The sequence below is a fragment of the Monodon monoceros genome, unplaced genomic scaffold (genome assembly GCF_005190385.1).
Source record: "Monodon monoceros isolate NGI ecotype Baffin Bay Population unplaced genomic scaffold, NGI_Narwhal_1 Super_Scaffold_14, whole genome shotgun sequence".
In the NCBI taxonomy this organism is placed as follows: Eukaryota; Metazoa; Chordata; class Mammalia; order Artiodactyla; family Monodontidae; genus Monodon; species Monodon monoceros.
In genome coordinates this window covers 9,098,356-9,113,540 of record NW_021703770.1, presented here as the reverse complement: position 1 = coordinate 9,113,540, position 15,185 = coordinate 9,098,356, and the positions used below count along the sequence as shown (strand labels likewise).

At 50.7% G+C, this 15,185-nt stretch overlaps 1 protein-coding gene across 5 annotated transcripts in view; it reads right to left on the bottom strand.

The window, feature by feature from the left end:
* FAM49B (family with sequence similarity 49 member B) overlaps window positions 1-15,185 on the bottom strand; it is a 155,175-nt gene that overhangs the window by 133,078 nt on the left and 6,912 nt on the right. The gene's annotated exons all lie outside the window — the stretch shown is intronic.

The window sequence follows — 15,185 nt, the reverse complement described above, 5'->3', positions numbered from 1 at the left end:
ATACATATATGCATGTTTTATACAGCAACAAATATACGTATATAAGTATTTTTATACAGAGAACATAGGTATCCAGTGAATGATATATATGTGTATGTATATGTGTGTATGCGTATGTGTGTGTGTATATATGTGTAAGCGTGTATACACACACACACACACATATATATATGAATGAAGGAACAGGCAAAGAATAAGACATGGTTTAAAGGAAGAACAGGCTGAAGAGCTGAAATGCAAGCTCCAGGACGGCAAACATTCCGTCTCTTTGGTTCCGCATCCCTAAGCCCTAGCACAGTGCCTGCTGGCACTTAGCAGGTGCTCAATAAATACTGGTTGAAGGGATGAACGGCCAGAAAGCCCCAGATCGGCCAGGATTAGGGACTCTTGATCTCCGCATCCCTGTGCCTTTGAGTGCGAACCTGACACAGAGTAGGTGGCCCGATGTTTACGGAGCTGAACTGCAGCAGACTGGGTCTTCAAGGAATGGGATCAGGCTGGATGGTGTCTACAGCACAAAAAGGGAGGCATCCAGAGCAAGCTCACCTGTCTCACCATGTTCCCAAGGTCCCTGCTGGGGACGGGGTGCCTCACGCTGGCCTCAGTGGCACCTGTCAGTCAGGGTTGCTGACTACAGACAGCAGAAAAGGAAAAATGGAATTTGATGAGACAATAAGGGGAAGCTCCCAGAATCACCAGGCAGGCTGGAGAACCAGGCTGGGATAAAGGGCCAGGGGAGATGGGCAGAGGGGAAATGTGGCCAAGGCTGTGCCCACAGGACCTCTGCTTAGGATACTCCTGACTCCGAGGAACCTCTAACTCACCTGCATTGCTGCTGCGCTCAACCCGGAATCTAAGCCACGTGGCCACGCGGAGGCCACACGCCACGGCCTGAGCAGCTGGACGTGGGAAGAAAGCATGTCGGGTCCACCTCAGCTCCCGTACCGGGGGGCAGAGCTCTGCTCCCCTCCAAGACCTACATCCTGGGAGATCCCCCAAAGAGGGAGGTGGGTAGGATGCTGAGCACCCCAAAACATAGAAAATGCCCACAAGACACACCAACTCACTGAACTGTGGAATTAGGTCACTGCAGATCCACGAGCCCTGTCTCACCATAACTGGCCCACAGGGTGGACCCAGGGGCTCCCAGGGCGGCAGAAGTGAGAGGCCTCTGCCTGTCTACACAGCCCTGGAGCCAAGTGTGAACAAAGGAAGTGTTTCTTCATCTCTCACCCCAGAGAGCAAGCGTCAAGCAGAATTTCAAGCATCTGCTCTTGCAAAACACCTAACGTAGTAGCAAAAGGTCATTTCCAGAAACTTCCCTCTCTCTCTACCCCACGAAGACGTTAGCCATCAGCTACACTCTGGATAACTTAATGGGCATTATCGTTCGTTCGTTCATTCACTCTGCAAACTGTTCCAAGATCCAGATGTGCCAGGCTCCCTGCTGGGCTCTAGGGTTACAAAGATGAATCCGTTGCCATCCCTGGCTTCCAGAAGTTCAGCTGGATGAAGGAGAGGATTAAAAAAAGAGCAAGCTCTGCTTTGGGGATGGCAACTGTAGTGCAGAGTTAGGGATTTGAATATGAGCTGCAGGCCTTTTTTAGCAATTGCTGGGCATCACTCCATTCACTCACACACACACACACACACACACACACACACACACACACACACACAATGAGCTACTTCCTGAGTCAGCCATCATGGTACCGAGAACAAGGTCTGTATGTCCAAATCCAGATCCCATTAAGAAGGGCTGCTGGCTACTGAGTTGTCTTCAAATGTCCAGCTACAGACAGTCTCCTTCCCCGAGTGGGGGGACAAAAGGCAGAGGCTGACAGCATCACCCAGCTGGCTGTGCTCTAAGGGAGACCCTAGGTCTTGGCAACAGTTGGTCCTCACGAAGGCGGGAAATAAAGTTTGTCCTAGGTGCCCCTGCTCTACCCTACACAAATCGTAACACCGACACCTGCCCCTTGTTCTATACTTTCTGGTTTATAAAACACTGTTACACGTATCTGCTCATCCATCATTCATTCCCCAAAAACCTGTTATATGTGAGGCACTCTGCTTAGAGCTAGGAATCTAAAGAGTAAGAAAACCAGCCCCTACCCTTTGGGATGTCACTTCCTCTGGGAAGCCCTCCTTGACCTCTCAGGCTGGGTTGCATGTCCCCCATCCCAGCATGTCTCTCACCCCAGCTCCCTGTATCGTCGCTATCTGTCTCTCCATCTAAACTCCCCAGCTTAGATGAAAAAGGGACTCATTTACCTCTGACACCACTGTCCTCCCAAGGCCTAGTATGGTGCCTGATACAGTGGGAGCTGAATGAATGCCTTGAGGAAGCACCAGTGGGAACACCTGGGAGGACAGAAGGGCCTTCAGGGAAACCGAGATCCAGGGGACAGGGCAAGTAAGACTCTTTAGGTAAGAATCTGGCATTATCATTCCACCCCCGGTTTCTAGATCAGGAAGTCTATCTCAGAGAGCTTGGGTGACCTGCCCAAGAGATTCTCGCTCATACAACTAGCTGAGCCTCTAATCCCCCTCTCTTCACACCAATTTCCATACTAACACGACACCCCAGCCAGCTTCTGGCTCACCCTCTTGCCAGGGGCCACAGAGTTCCATCTGCTTTCCTGCGATCAGCTCATTGTTGGCACTTAATATACTCTTTACCCTCCCCTGGGGCATTGTTTTAAGATACAAGGAGACTCCAATAAAGATGTTAAAAAAAATAAAATAAAAGATACAAGGAGATAGGAGCCTATCATTAAAACAAAGAAATGAATTTCCAATGATGGAATGTCGAGTACTCATTTATTCATTAAACAAATATTTCCCGAACACCCTCGGTATGCTCAATTTTAGGGGCAGAGAAGCAGGAGTGAACACAGGCAAAAATCACTGCCCTCTAAGGTCTGATCACGAGATGGTGTTACAAAAAGGCGGTATCCCTTTGGTGAATCAATCAATCAATCAATCAATCAATCAAAGGTAACATCAAGTGATCTCTTGCAGGTAATGTCGATGTAACTGAAGCTGACTCAGGGCACCTGATCTGTTGGGGGGTGTGAGACCACACAATCCTTCACCCCCAGGTCACTCTACTAGCTACTGGGGATCCCCCTGCCTTAACTTGCACTTTCAACAGCTACAGTACAAAAGAGACAGACAGAATGAACCTTTTCTGGCCATTGCTGGCTTCCTAATTAAAGTTTACTTAGGGTCTATAAACACCCAAAAAAAGTGGGATGAAATGCGGGTAAGGACTAGCTAATAAAATCAGGGGAAAATGCTGGGAGTTTTCAACTATGACTGTGATTAAACAAAACTCGCAGAGAGGATGCTCTGAGGGCCAAGGCGCGTGAGTGTGTGCAGGGCCTGAGTTTCCAGGGCAAAATGTAAACCATAACTTCCTGAGGAATTAATTGGTCCCCGGTGGGGGGACGCTAAGTTCCTCCGGACCCTGCAGCTTTCCCTGCCCCCTGCTGCCACTAGGTTGCCACACAGCTCGTCAAGACTGCATCTAAAAAGCCTGTGGACTTGCAGGTTCGTTGGGGACAGCCTCTGGTAGATTAAAAGAGGCACCTAATGAAGCTCAGAAGCTGAGGCCGCCCCCTTCCAGAACATTCACTGTTATCAGGAGTTATCTCTGCCCCTAAAACTGAGCATACCATGGGTGTTCGGTAAATATCCGTTTAATGAATAAATGAGTACGAGACATTCCATCATTAGGAATCCATTTCTTTGTTCTAATGATAGGCTCCTATCTCCTTGTATCTTTTTTTTTTTTTATTTTAACATCTTTATTGGAGTCTCCTTGTATCTTCCAACGACAGCTGCCCGCAAACTTCTCTTCCTCAGGCCAGGCAGGAACATGGGGTGTGGAAAAGGACCTCTCTCCTGAAATCTGGGTGCAGGTCTGGCCTGAATTTGAATGTGAATGGCAGAGATGGCCAGGAGCCCAAGGATCTCCCAAAAAGCCGACGACTTCCCAGAGATCAAAGTGGGCAAACGAGGGGTGACACCCTGGGCCAGCTGTAACGAAACCCTAATGAACAAGTTTCCACAATTAAAGTCAACAGTGGGGGAGGAACCAGTGAGGCTCAGAAAACAGTCGATGTCTTTGATTAAGCGCTGATGAAATTCCCCGTCACTGCTTTGATCTGGCTCCCCTAGGAGTTTTGTTGGCTTTGCAATGTTTTCAAAGAAAATGATCTTGAAGATACATGACTCCCCAAAAGCCACTAAACAGACACTGGCCCTTCCGCCTCCTCCCCCGCTTCGGAGCACACAGCAGTTTCCCAGATGAGTCTTCAGTGTCAGACAACGGTAACCTCGGCCCTTTTTCTGTACAAGATGAGCCTTCTCGCCAGTGTTTGCTCTCTGCTGGTCCAACTCCTTTATCAGAGTCCCGGTTTACCAACGGCTTTCTGCATTTGTTTTTTTTTTGTTTGTTTGTTTTTGTCGTACGCGGGCCTCTCACTGTTGTGGCCTGTCCCGTTGCGGAGCACGGGCTCCAGACGCACAGGCTCAGTGGCCATGGCTCACGGGCCCAGCCGCTCCGCGGCATGTGGGATCTTCCCGGACCGGGGCACAAACCCGTGTCCCCTGCGTCGGCAGGCGGACTCTCAACCACTGCGCCACCAGGGAAGCCCGGCTTTCTGTATTTGAAACCGAAGCCCATCTCCTTGGGCTGGGACCAATCTCTCACAAAGCCAAGGCCCCAGTAAACATCAAAGTGCTCTTGGGAATCTGACTTCGTGTTAATACCAGAGTGAAGCCCACCCCGAGTCAACTCAACTCTACACCACCCTGGATTCTGAGCCATTCTGAGTATAAATGATCAACAGCAGGGACTTCCTTCCCTTCTGGTCTAGTGGTTAAGACTCTGTGCTTCCAATGCAGGGGGCGCTGGTTCGATTCCCGGTCAGGGAACTAAGATCCCACGTGAAGCTCAGAAGCTGAGGCCGCCGCCTTCCAGAACATTCACTGTTATCAGGAGACTCGGTCTCCTCATCTGGTCACTGCACCAGACACTGGCTAAGGTCCCTTCCAATGACAGCTGCCCGCAAACTGCTCTTCCTCAGCCCAGGCAGGAGGAAGCCGTTGGTAAACCGGGACTCTGATAAAGGAGTTGGACCAGCAGAGAGCAAACACTGGCGAGAAAGCTCTTCTTGTACAGAAAAAGGGCCGAGGTTACCGTTGTCTGACACTGAAGACTCATCTGGGAAACTGCTGTGTGCTCCGAAGAGGGGGGGGGCGGAAGGGCCAGTGTCTGCTTTCCTCCTTGCGGCGCATCCCAAAAAGAAAAAGGCGGCAGGGGGGTGGGGGGCCTTGGGAGAGCAAATGGGCTCCACCCATTTGCATGTAGCTCCTTGAACACTGGCCTGCCTGCCAGCTTTTGCACACGCTCTTCCCTTTGTCTGAAATGCTGTTCCCAGCGCTAGCCCTCAAGATTCAGTTCAAACTGTCACCTTATCTATAAAGCCTGCCCTAGCCCCTTCAGGCAAAGTTCAGTTCAACATGTCCTGAATGTGTGAGCCTGGGCTGTGCTTGGCTAGATGCACAGAGAAGAGAAACTTCCCCATATCTGGCTGTTGACCCTCCCAGGCTAGTGTCTCCAAATAACTTCTTGCTTGCAACTTTTTAAAAAAAATTTTACTGTGCAATATTTCAGATGTACAAAAAAATACATAAAGAATAATAAAACCGCCTCTTCTGCCCACCACCAAGCTTAAGGAACAAAATATAGTGAATACAAGCAAAGTCCCCTGGGTACCCCACCCCAAAACTATCTGTCTCCCCAGTTCCCCAGAGGTAAGCACTGTCCTGAATTGGGTATTCTTACTGCCATGCATTTCTTTACGCTTTTACTACATATGACTGTACCCCTTAAACAATGTATATCACTGGCAAGTTTTAAATTTTGCGTAACCATAACACTTTGCATATTAGCACAATGACTTGTTTTTAAGTCCATCTCCTCCCACAGTCCGGGACCCTCTGTGAGCAATGATTCCTGCGAAGCTCTCTATATGGGCACCCAACCCAAACCCTGGCACATAGCTCATGCTTGATGCTTGCTTGTTGAAAATGGTAAAAGGAGGGGGAGGGGAAGGAAGAGGGGGAGGGGGAGAGGGGGGAGGAGGAAAAGGAGAAGAAGAAAACACTGAGGACAGGGTTTTTCCCCACTGGACCCAAAAAGGGAATGGGGGGAGGGGTGCAGAAGGCCCACCCAGTGGAGCCATCCGATTGCCTCCCAATCCCTGGAGTCTGAAGGCGTACAGAACCGAAGTAAGACACAGCCCAGAGCTGGCTGAAGGGGCAGAGCAGCATTTAATATGAGGACAGAACCCACAGTACTGTACTTGGCACACAGTAGGGGCTCTGGGCCTGTCTGGTGAACGAACCATCATTTCTGCAGATAAGCACATGGAGAGGCTGGAACAGAAAGTGTGATGGCCCAGAGAGGACCCAACCTGGGGACCCTCTGACAGACAGCAAGGGTCCTCTCTCACTGAGGACCAATGTACTCTTTTGTCCAACTCCAGCTCCCACAGCCGAAGCCACGGGCTGCATTCTGATTTTCAACAACGGTACTAAATAACACAGCCCCAGGGGGCTTCCAGGAGCTCTGGAGGAGACAAATGAGAAAATGCTTAAACGTGCGAGGGCGGGAGAGATGGGAGGACAGTTCAGGTGGCCAGAGAGCAGGCTGATTTCCAGAGTACAAGGAATACCAGCCTTCAGAATAAAGGAGGGATGAGGCCTCAGTAAATGCCCCTTTCATTCATTAGGTGTGTCTCCTGACTTCTGAATTCTCTGCCAGCCTGAAGTGCACCTGTAAGGAGGCCACCAAGTGGAGCTGAAGAAGAGCCAGGGCTAAGACTGAGTCCCAACTCTGGCCCTCAGCAGCTGTGCAGCCTTAGGCAAATCACTCAACCTCTCTGGGCTTCAATTTTCTGAAAAAATTACACACTCATTCTACAAACACTCTTGGATCGAGGCCTGACCTGCAGACCTCAAAGAGTAAAAGGCCCAGTCCCAGGGCTCGGCGATGCTTAGTGGAAGAAGGCCACGGCATAAACACAAAGCACGCTACGGATATAAGGTACTGTTATTAGACTTTATTTTCTGTCATAGAAGCCCCTTGCTTTTTTCTCTTCCTTCCTTGTTTCTTCTTTTAAGGGTCAAGACGTGGTGTGTGGTCAACGCGAAGTAGACCAGAGAGCCAGGAGGCTCACCTTTAATTTAGCGCCAACAATATTCAGCTGGGCTTACACTTGGCCAAAGGCTTTTTTCCGGCACATCTATTCACAGAGGACTGTTCCTCGAGTTAGCTCTCAATGGTTCTCCAACGGAGCGCTTGTCCCAGGCTCTGACAGAGGTGAGGGGGACAGACAAGGAAGGAAGATGGGAGGGGAGAGCAGGGCAGACCTAGAACAGACGCCCCCACACAACACTGCCCAGACAGCAGCTACACCCCTCTGGGAGGACACGGGTGACTGAGCCCTCAGAGTATGGTCCTTAGGAGAGGGAGGCAGGGAGGTGACAGGCCTATCACACACCCAGCTTCCTCCTCCTGTAAGGATGCTTCATGATGCCCCCTCCACAGAGAAGCAAAGGGACGTGAAGCAACTGGCAGGGCTGGGCACCCACAGCAGAGGCAAGGCCTCGTGTCCAGCAGCGGCTCTCCCGAGCCTCCGCCCTCTCGGGAGCAGATGAAACCCACACCCTCAGGTAACAAAAACCTTGGAGTTTTCACGGGCTTCAGCCTCGCCCAAGGATGAAAGCTTTTACTAAACCCGCCTAACACCTGATGGGTCGCCCGCTAGGACTTGCTGAGCTGACCTGCGTGTCCCGGCAGAATGCAGGTGAGGATTAAACGAGATGATGGGCCCAGGCAGAAACTTAGCCCACCGTGTGTTCTGGTCCTGACCCTGGAAACTGCGAAGATGAGGGAGGGGAGTGACTCAGCTCTGTGGCCCAGGGCTCAGCTCAGCAAGTAGCTTCAGTCATTCGGCCAGAGCAGCAAAACTGCCTGATTTACCTGTCACTTCCTCTGGAAGGTGCTTGGGAGCAGAGGGCCCAGATGCCGGGCCCAACAGAGAACAGAGGAGGAAGAGAATGGAAAAAACACAGGCTTTTCTGGGCACGCAATAAATGGCTATTTGGAAATGATGCTAAAACGTGTCCCCGTTTCCTATGTGATCACAGAAACACATACACAAAAAATATGAATCTTGGGGTTTGAAGTGAATATTTTTTTATACCTTTTTTAAAATTTATTTTTGGCTGCATTGGGTCTTCGTTGCTACACACAGGCTTTCTCTAGTTGCAGAGAGCGGGGGCTACTCTTTGTTGCAGTGCATGGGCTTCTCATTGCAGTGGCTTCTCTTGTTGCGGAGCGCGGGCTCTAGGCGCGTAGTCTTCAGTAGTTGTGGCACGCAGGCTCAGTAGTTGTGGCTCACGGGCTCTAGAGCACAGGCTCAGTAGTTGTGGCGCACGGGCTTAGTTGCTCCACAGCATGTGGGATCTTCCCGGACCAGGGCTCAAACCCGTGTCCCCTACACTGGCAGGCGTATTCTTAACCACTGCGCCACCGGGGAAGTCCTTGAAGTGAACATTTTAAAACACTCCCATTTCAATTTTCCACCCAAAGCAGAAAATTAATTCATACGCTTCTTCCTCAAACCCACCTTTGGCACCTAGTTCCCAGGCACCTTTTTTGTGCCTCCCTTAAAAAGATGGCTGAGGAGTTATTTGAATCAGAACTGCTCCAAAATGAAGGCAAAGATGACAGGTGAGCTACAGAACTTGAAAGAAAATGGCATTTTAAACACAACAGAGACTGTCTGGAAATTTGCTATCCCCGTAACTGGCTGTAGCTCACCTCGGTGCCTTCACCTGCTTGTGGACATAAGGTTACATCTCTTCCACTCAGAACACACCAGGGCAGCCTCTCCTCCATTGGAAGCAGAGTTCACTCTGCTTGCCACTTACAAAGACAATGCCACCCAAACACAAAACAACCTTGCTATTGTTCACTGGTAGCTGACCTCACCTTACCCTTCCCAGAAAATGATTTCCATATGACCTGAGAAGAGTTCCTGGGATTGTGGTGTCTCTAGACACGGTGAGCCTAGAAAAGTCACATGACCTCCTCTGACCCCCACCCCCACCCCTGGGTTACCTCATTGATTATTTTACTACTATTAAATGGCAACAATAATGTCTTCTGCCTGGGTCTAGGGTGTCTGATCCAGGGTGGCTGTTATATTCAAGAACTACCAGCTGTTCTTTTTCCAGTTGTCTTACATCCCTGTTAACAGGTCTGTTAGTACTGGAACCTCAGGAATGCCCAGGACTAAGCTTCAGGAGCTGGTCTGTTTTGTTATGCGCCGTGTGGGAAGGGATCTCCACTTTGGTTTTCTTGCTTTCCCTGGAAACAGCAGAGTTCTCAGTTTCTTAGAAGAAGAGACAGAAAAGAGGTTTTCTTCCCATAAAAGTAACATAGCCACCACATTACAGAAAATGCGTCAAAGAGAGAAAGGAAAAGAAATTCGTCCAGATTCTTATCCGCCTTCCACAACCTCTGACACCATTTTGGAGTGTATTTCCTTCCAGTCTTTTTTCCTATATACGACTGCTTTGCTCAGTTTCACCCAGCCTCCCTGGGCCTTCACCTTGAGTGGCTACAGCAGTACTGATTCAGGTCTTTGGTTATGGTCAGACGCTTAGGTTATTTCCAACTTATTTTGTTATTGTCAAAAAAGCTGAGTTGAAGATCTCTGTGCAACATTTTGTCCAGATTTTTTACTGTTTCCTTATGACAGCTTCCCAGAAGTGGGGTCACTGGGTCAAAGGTTACAAAGATCTTCATGGCTCTTGATATAAATTGCCGTGATTGCCCAGAAGGGTTGATCAAGGACCCAGCTGGCCACCAGCAAGAAGATACAGGCGCCTTCCCAGGATGACACGGTTCACAGCAATCCTGGGGGAGGACGGGGCACCGGATGGATTTTCTCTTGAGTGAGCTCTTAGAGAACATTCCAGTCTCTGCACATCAGCAGGTGCATCTCAGGTGCTCTTCAATCCCTGCTGTTGAGTGGCAGCTCCATAATGCGTAGGAGAATAAGCTCCAAGGTGGAATCAAATACTCCCTCCTGCCCCACTTAACGATCGGGAACAAAAGATCAGGTTCCTTTTCTTTGGGTTTTAAATGTCCAAGGTCTTGAGACAAAGATCGGGTTAGCTGGAGAGAAGCATTTTCCAATCACATTCTCAGCCATGATCATGGGGGTGGGGGTCCCTGGGGCAATGGGTGGGAGACATTCAAAAGGTCACAGCTCACCTATTCCTCATTTACTGCCGAGAGGGAGAGGGCCAGGGTAAAGTCAGAAGTATGCAAATTCATTTTTCTACACTTCCTCTGCTTTTCACCACTGAAACTTTGAGAAACACCGCTTGGGGAAACAGTTCCACTGCGGGTGTCGGGGTCAGGGGGAGGAGGGCCTCAGGGAGCTGGGGTCATCTCTAAAGGCTGGAGTCCCCCATGGGCCCAGGAGGCCCTTCCAGATCAACTCCAGAATGGGGCATTCAACCACAGGCGTGAGGTTGTGATCAGAGACTGCTTTCATTCAAAAAACGGAGTCGGGCCTCACTAGGCCAGGGGAGGCTGTGTCCTTCCAGTCTACTAGGTCTCCCACACTGGAGCTGGACCCCCCAAAAGTCTCCAAAGTTAATCACACTCAAGCAGAAGAGACCCCTGAAATAATTGTACATACATGTGTAATATATGGCACGCCACCGGGTCAGGACAACTACACGTTCTCAAGATGTCCTCAATGTATCACAACATATAATGGAACTGTATCTCACGCTCATTTAACTTAGCTATATTCAGCTATACTCAAAGGGCCAAATGCTTTTTTTTTTTTTTAATTTAAATAATAAAAGTGTGCTTTGTCTCTTGTATTTAATTGAATTTCTTTTTTGGATATTGTACATTGTACTTTATTGTATACTGTACACTACTGTTTGTGCTATACATTTACGCACACGTGTTACTGCACAGTATCACATGCACAAAATCACGTGTGCACAAACGATCCTTCAGGGGCAAATTAGGAGACTGTCTGAATCGTTTTCACCATATGCAGTTCTGCCTGCTGAGCTGACTTCCGGACTTCACGATTGAGATGTGTCCCCTGTGTAAGGTTTCTTCTCCTTTGGTGCTTTTAGGTCTTGAGGGATGTGTCTCTCTGTCAGGAACTAGCAGAAAATCAGTTTCGGATTAGAACAGGAAACCAGACCTCCAAGGCTGGTGAGTGCTGGGGAGGCCACCATGGCTCGGCAACCCGCCTGCCACGGACAGGCTGTCTGGTCACGAGAACTCCTCACTGGGCCACGAGCTGGCCGTGTGGTCCTTAGTAGGGCTTTCACCTCCCTGGTCTGATCATTCTTTCAGTGAGTGACCTAGATGACTTTCAAGTTCCTGCGTGACTCTGGGCAACTCACATCACCTCTCTGGGCTTCCATGGGCTGTGTGAACAGGTTCCAACCTTGGATGAGAATCAGAACTTCCCAAGCGGGATTCCTAGACGAGATTACACTGTGTTGAGATACTGACCTCCTCAGCACTTTGGGTGGGTGGGCCCAGGGTCAGTCATCTCCAGCCGAGAGATGCTTCCTCTTTTACTGCCCATTCCCCAGCCCACACCTTATAAATTCTGTTTCCTGAGTGGGCTGTGGCCTGAAAAAGGCTGAGAAGGATGGGACTAGGTGATCTTCAATATCCTTTCCATCTTATACCAACTGCCCCACCCTCAGCAGTTAGAAGCAGGTGGTACACAGGTAAAAGATTATGCTACGTGGGGTTCCTCTAACTGGGTGACGGGGACCAATGCGTCAGAATCATTTGAGCGCTTGTTAAAAATGTGGATTCTTGACCCTCCCACCCAGGAAGCTTAAACATACGCAAGTTATGGTCAGATAAAAGAAATACTGGGCAAGAGGAAACCCACACATAGAATATTCTGGTAAATTCACACACTGAAAATGGATGGGGGAAACACTACAAGCCCAGCGATTCATCCTGTATCCACCTTATTTTCTCAAGTCTACAGTGACCAATGCCCAAACACTGGGATTTTCCTGCCCAATTCAACCATCCACCCCAAAGCATGAACCCAGAGCACACTTCCTTCCCCCAAAACTTTGCCTTGTTGGGGGAGCATGCAGACAGAGTAATGCAGACGATGCATGTGCTACACGTCCCAACACCAAACACATCAAGAGGTGTATTAATAGCACCAGTCAGTTTCACACTGAATTTACCAAAAACCTCACCACTCAAATTAGCCCAAGTAATCTACTTACAAGAGTCATTTATAAATTTGGAACTTCCTGGGCTGACAAGTTCACAGTAGGTGGCTCTCGGCAGTGATGGTTGCCAAGGCGCCTATCATAATGAGATGCCCACTTAGAAAACCACCACCGTCTTCTAGCAACATCTAGCATCGTCCAGCAGCAGCCGTGTCTGCTCCTTGGTAGACAACTCTCTTCAGAGATTTTTCGAGTTATGTTTGAAGTACACTCAGAAGAGGTAGTAAAAACGATAGGTAGGTGTTGAAGCTGGTATAGCACTTTGCATTCCAGCTCTGCTTTCTATTAGCCTCTAAGCGTTCTGTTTCCTCATCTGTAAGGTGCAGATAATATAACTTGCCTCACAGAGTTACTGTGAGGTAAGAAATACCATCTGCAAAGTACACATTGTCCATATGCCCGATAAGGGAAAGTTATTACTATAATAAGGTAGACGAAAGAACCCCAAAAAACCAAAATCACAAAAACCCGCAATGTGACATTTACAGGAGGCTTGTTATTAGGGAGGCCTTTGGCTGGGTCATAAATGCGACACAAAGTGTCAGATATGCTGTCTCGCTCCCCAACTCCCGCTCCCCTGCCCCCATCCCCTTCCATCACCCTGCCGCCCTGTCCTCTGGTGCCCGGTGACTCTCCCTACTGCCCTATCTCCAAACGTAGCTAGAGCACTTTTCCAATTCCTGAGGGACAGGATAGGCTTGGAGGGACTGGGCTTGGGTGAGCCCAAGGAAACAAATCCAAATTCTTCCTTCTTAAGCTGCTCAGGCCCTTAGGGACTTGTGTGGGGTGTCAGGGATCACATAGTATTTATTCCCCCCAAGGACCCATCACCGGGCCCAAAGCGCAGTAGGTACTCACTCAGCGTCTGTGGCTGAAGAGCAGGATGGACCTGCTCTCTCCACAACGAACTGAACACTTGATGGCTACGAAAGCACGTTTGGAAAGGACTGCGAAATACCCCTCAGCTTTCGTTTGCAGCCTGCGGGATCTGAACGCCCGCACTGGCCAGTCTCCAATGCCTCCAGAGCTTGGGGCGCTACACAAAACCAGAGTTCAGGGGAGCAGAGCAGACATTTTAGGATTTCACTGGCTGAGTTTCACTTCCTGGCTGCTTTCTGTATTGTACTTCACCTCTGGTTTTGAGCAAAGCTGGGGCCAGGCCAGCACACAAACTGGTGGTAAAGGCCTCCCCTCCCCTGGGGCTCCTTCCAGAGTCCCAGACCCTGAGGCTGAGGAGACAGGGGCCTCGAAGTACTGAGCACCTGTGAGAGGCCAGGCCCTACGCCAGGCCGACTGCGCTGGTTTCCAACTTCAGAGCCACAACGAGCTGCAAAACAGGCACTGGGATGTCGGGGGAGGTTAGGCAAGCTGCAGAAGACTCCACAGTTAGGGAGTCATGTGTGAACCAGGAGGTCCCAGGTCCTAAGTTCCACGGTTCTTCTCCCTTTCAAAGGAGAACCCCAGGGGGGCCAACCCCAGCGTTCAGTTTTGCATAAAAGCACTGCAGCAGTTTGCAATGACCTTACAGACATACCTAACCTCCCTTCAAATCCATATCCCGCATCACTGCCAGAAGGATACAGCCCTGGCCTGAAATCAGCACTGGACAAATCCGTCCCCACCCAGCGGTGACTATGTCTTCGTGGGGAGGGGGTGTCTTTTGTTTTTGTTTTTGTTTTTTTGCGGTACGCGGGCCTCTCACTGTTGTGGCCTCTCCCGTTGTGGAGCACAGGCTCCGGACGCGCAGGCTCGGCGGCCATGGCTCACGGGCCCAGCGGCTCCGCGGCATGTGGGATCCTCCCGGACCGGGGCATGAACCCGTGCCCCCTGCATCGGCAGGCGGACTCTCAACCACTGCGCCACCAGGGAAGCCTAGGGGGTGTCTTTTTGGAGTGTTTCTACAAAGGGGCTAGGTTAGCAACTAGAGCACACATTACCTCATTCAGTCCTCCAGGCAATCCAGAGAGGCAGGTGTTATTAGCCCAGCTCTGGCCGAGATGGTTCTGGCTCAGCAAGGCCCTGCGATTCGCCCAAGGTTACACAGCTACTGAGTGGTAGCGCCAGGACACCTCCGGTTCCGCAGTCCGACAGTATCTGCTGAGTGGGCACTGGGGTAACACTCCACAGAGCCCCCAGCCGCCGGACACAGCCGGTCCCAGGAGACTCCACGAAGCGAATGAGTCAAGGACGGAGCTGTTCTTCCTCCTGCTGCCCAGGCCTCTTCCCATCCTCAGCCCCTCCGCACGGCTGCACCGCTGCCCTCCCCCGCTCACGCGAGGGTGCTGACTGGGGTAAGGGAAAGGAGGCCAGGAGCCTGGCGGGGTGCACGGCTTCAAAGCCATCACTTTTCCCGCGTCGGGCCTTCTTGTTCACTGTGGGTTTAAGGGCTCGGTCCCCTGCCAAAGGAAGGTCAGGGGCAGAGGTACCTTCTGCGCTGGGGACGTCCAGCCCCCAGCATCTCCTTGGCCTCAGAGCCTTGCACTAAGGCGGCCCCGAGGCGCTCGCAGAAAGACACTCTGGAGCCGTATGATAAGCTCGGTTTGGGAGCCAGAAGACCTGGGTTCCGGTCCTGACTTTGCCTCTTGGGCAAAATGCTTCCCCCTCTGGATCCCAGTTCCCTCATCTGTTCAATTAAGAGTACGGGACGGGGCTTCCCTGGTGGCGCAGTGGCTGGGAGTCCACCTGCCGATGCAGGGGACACGGGTTTGTGCCCCGGTCCGGGAAGATCCCACATGCCGCGGAGCGGCTGGGCCCATGAGCCATGGCCGCTGGGCCTGCGTGTCCGGAGC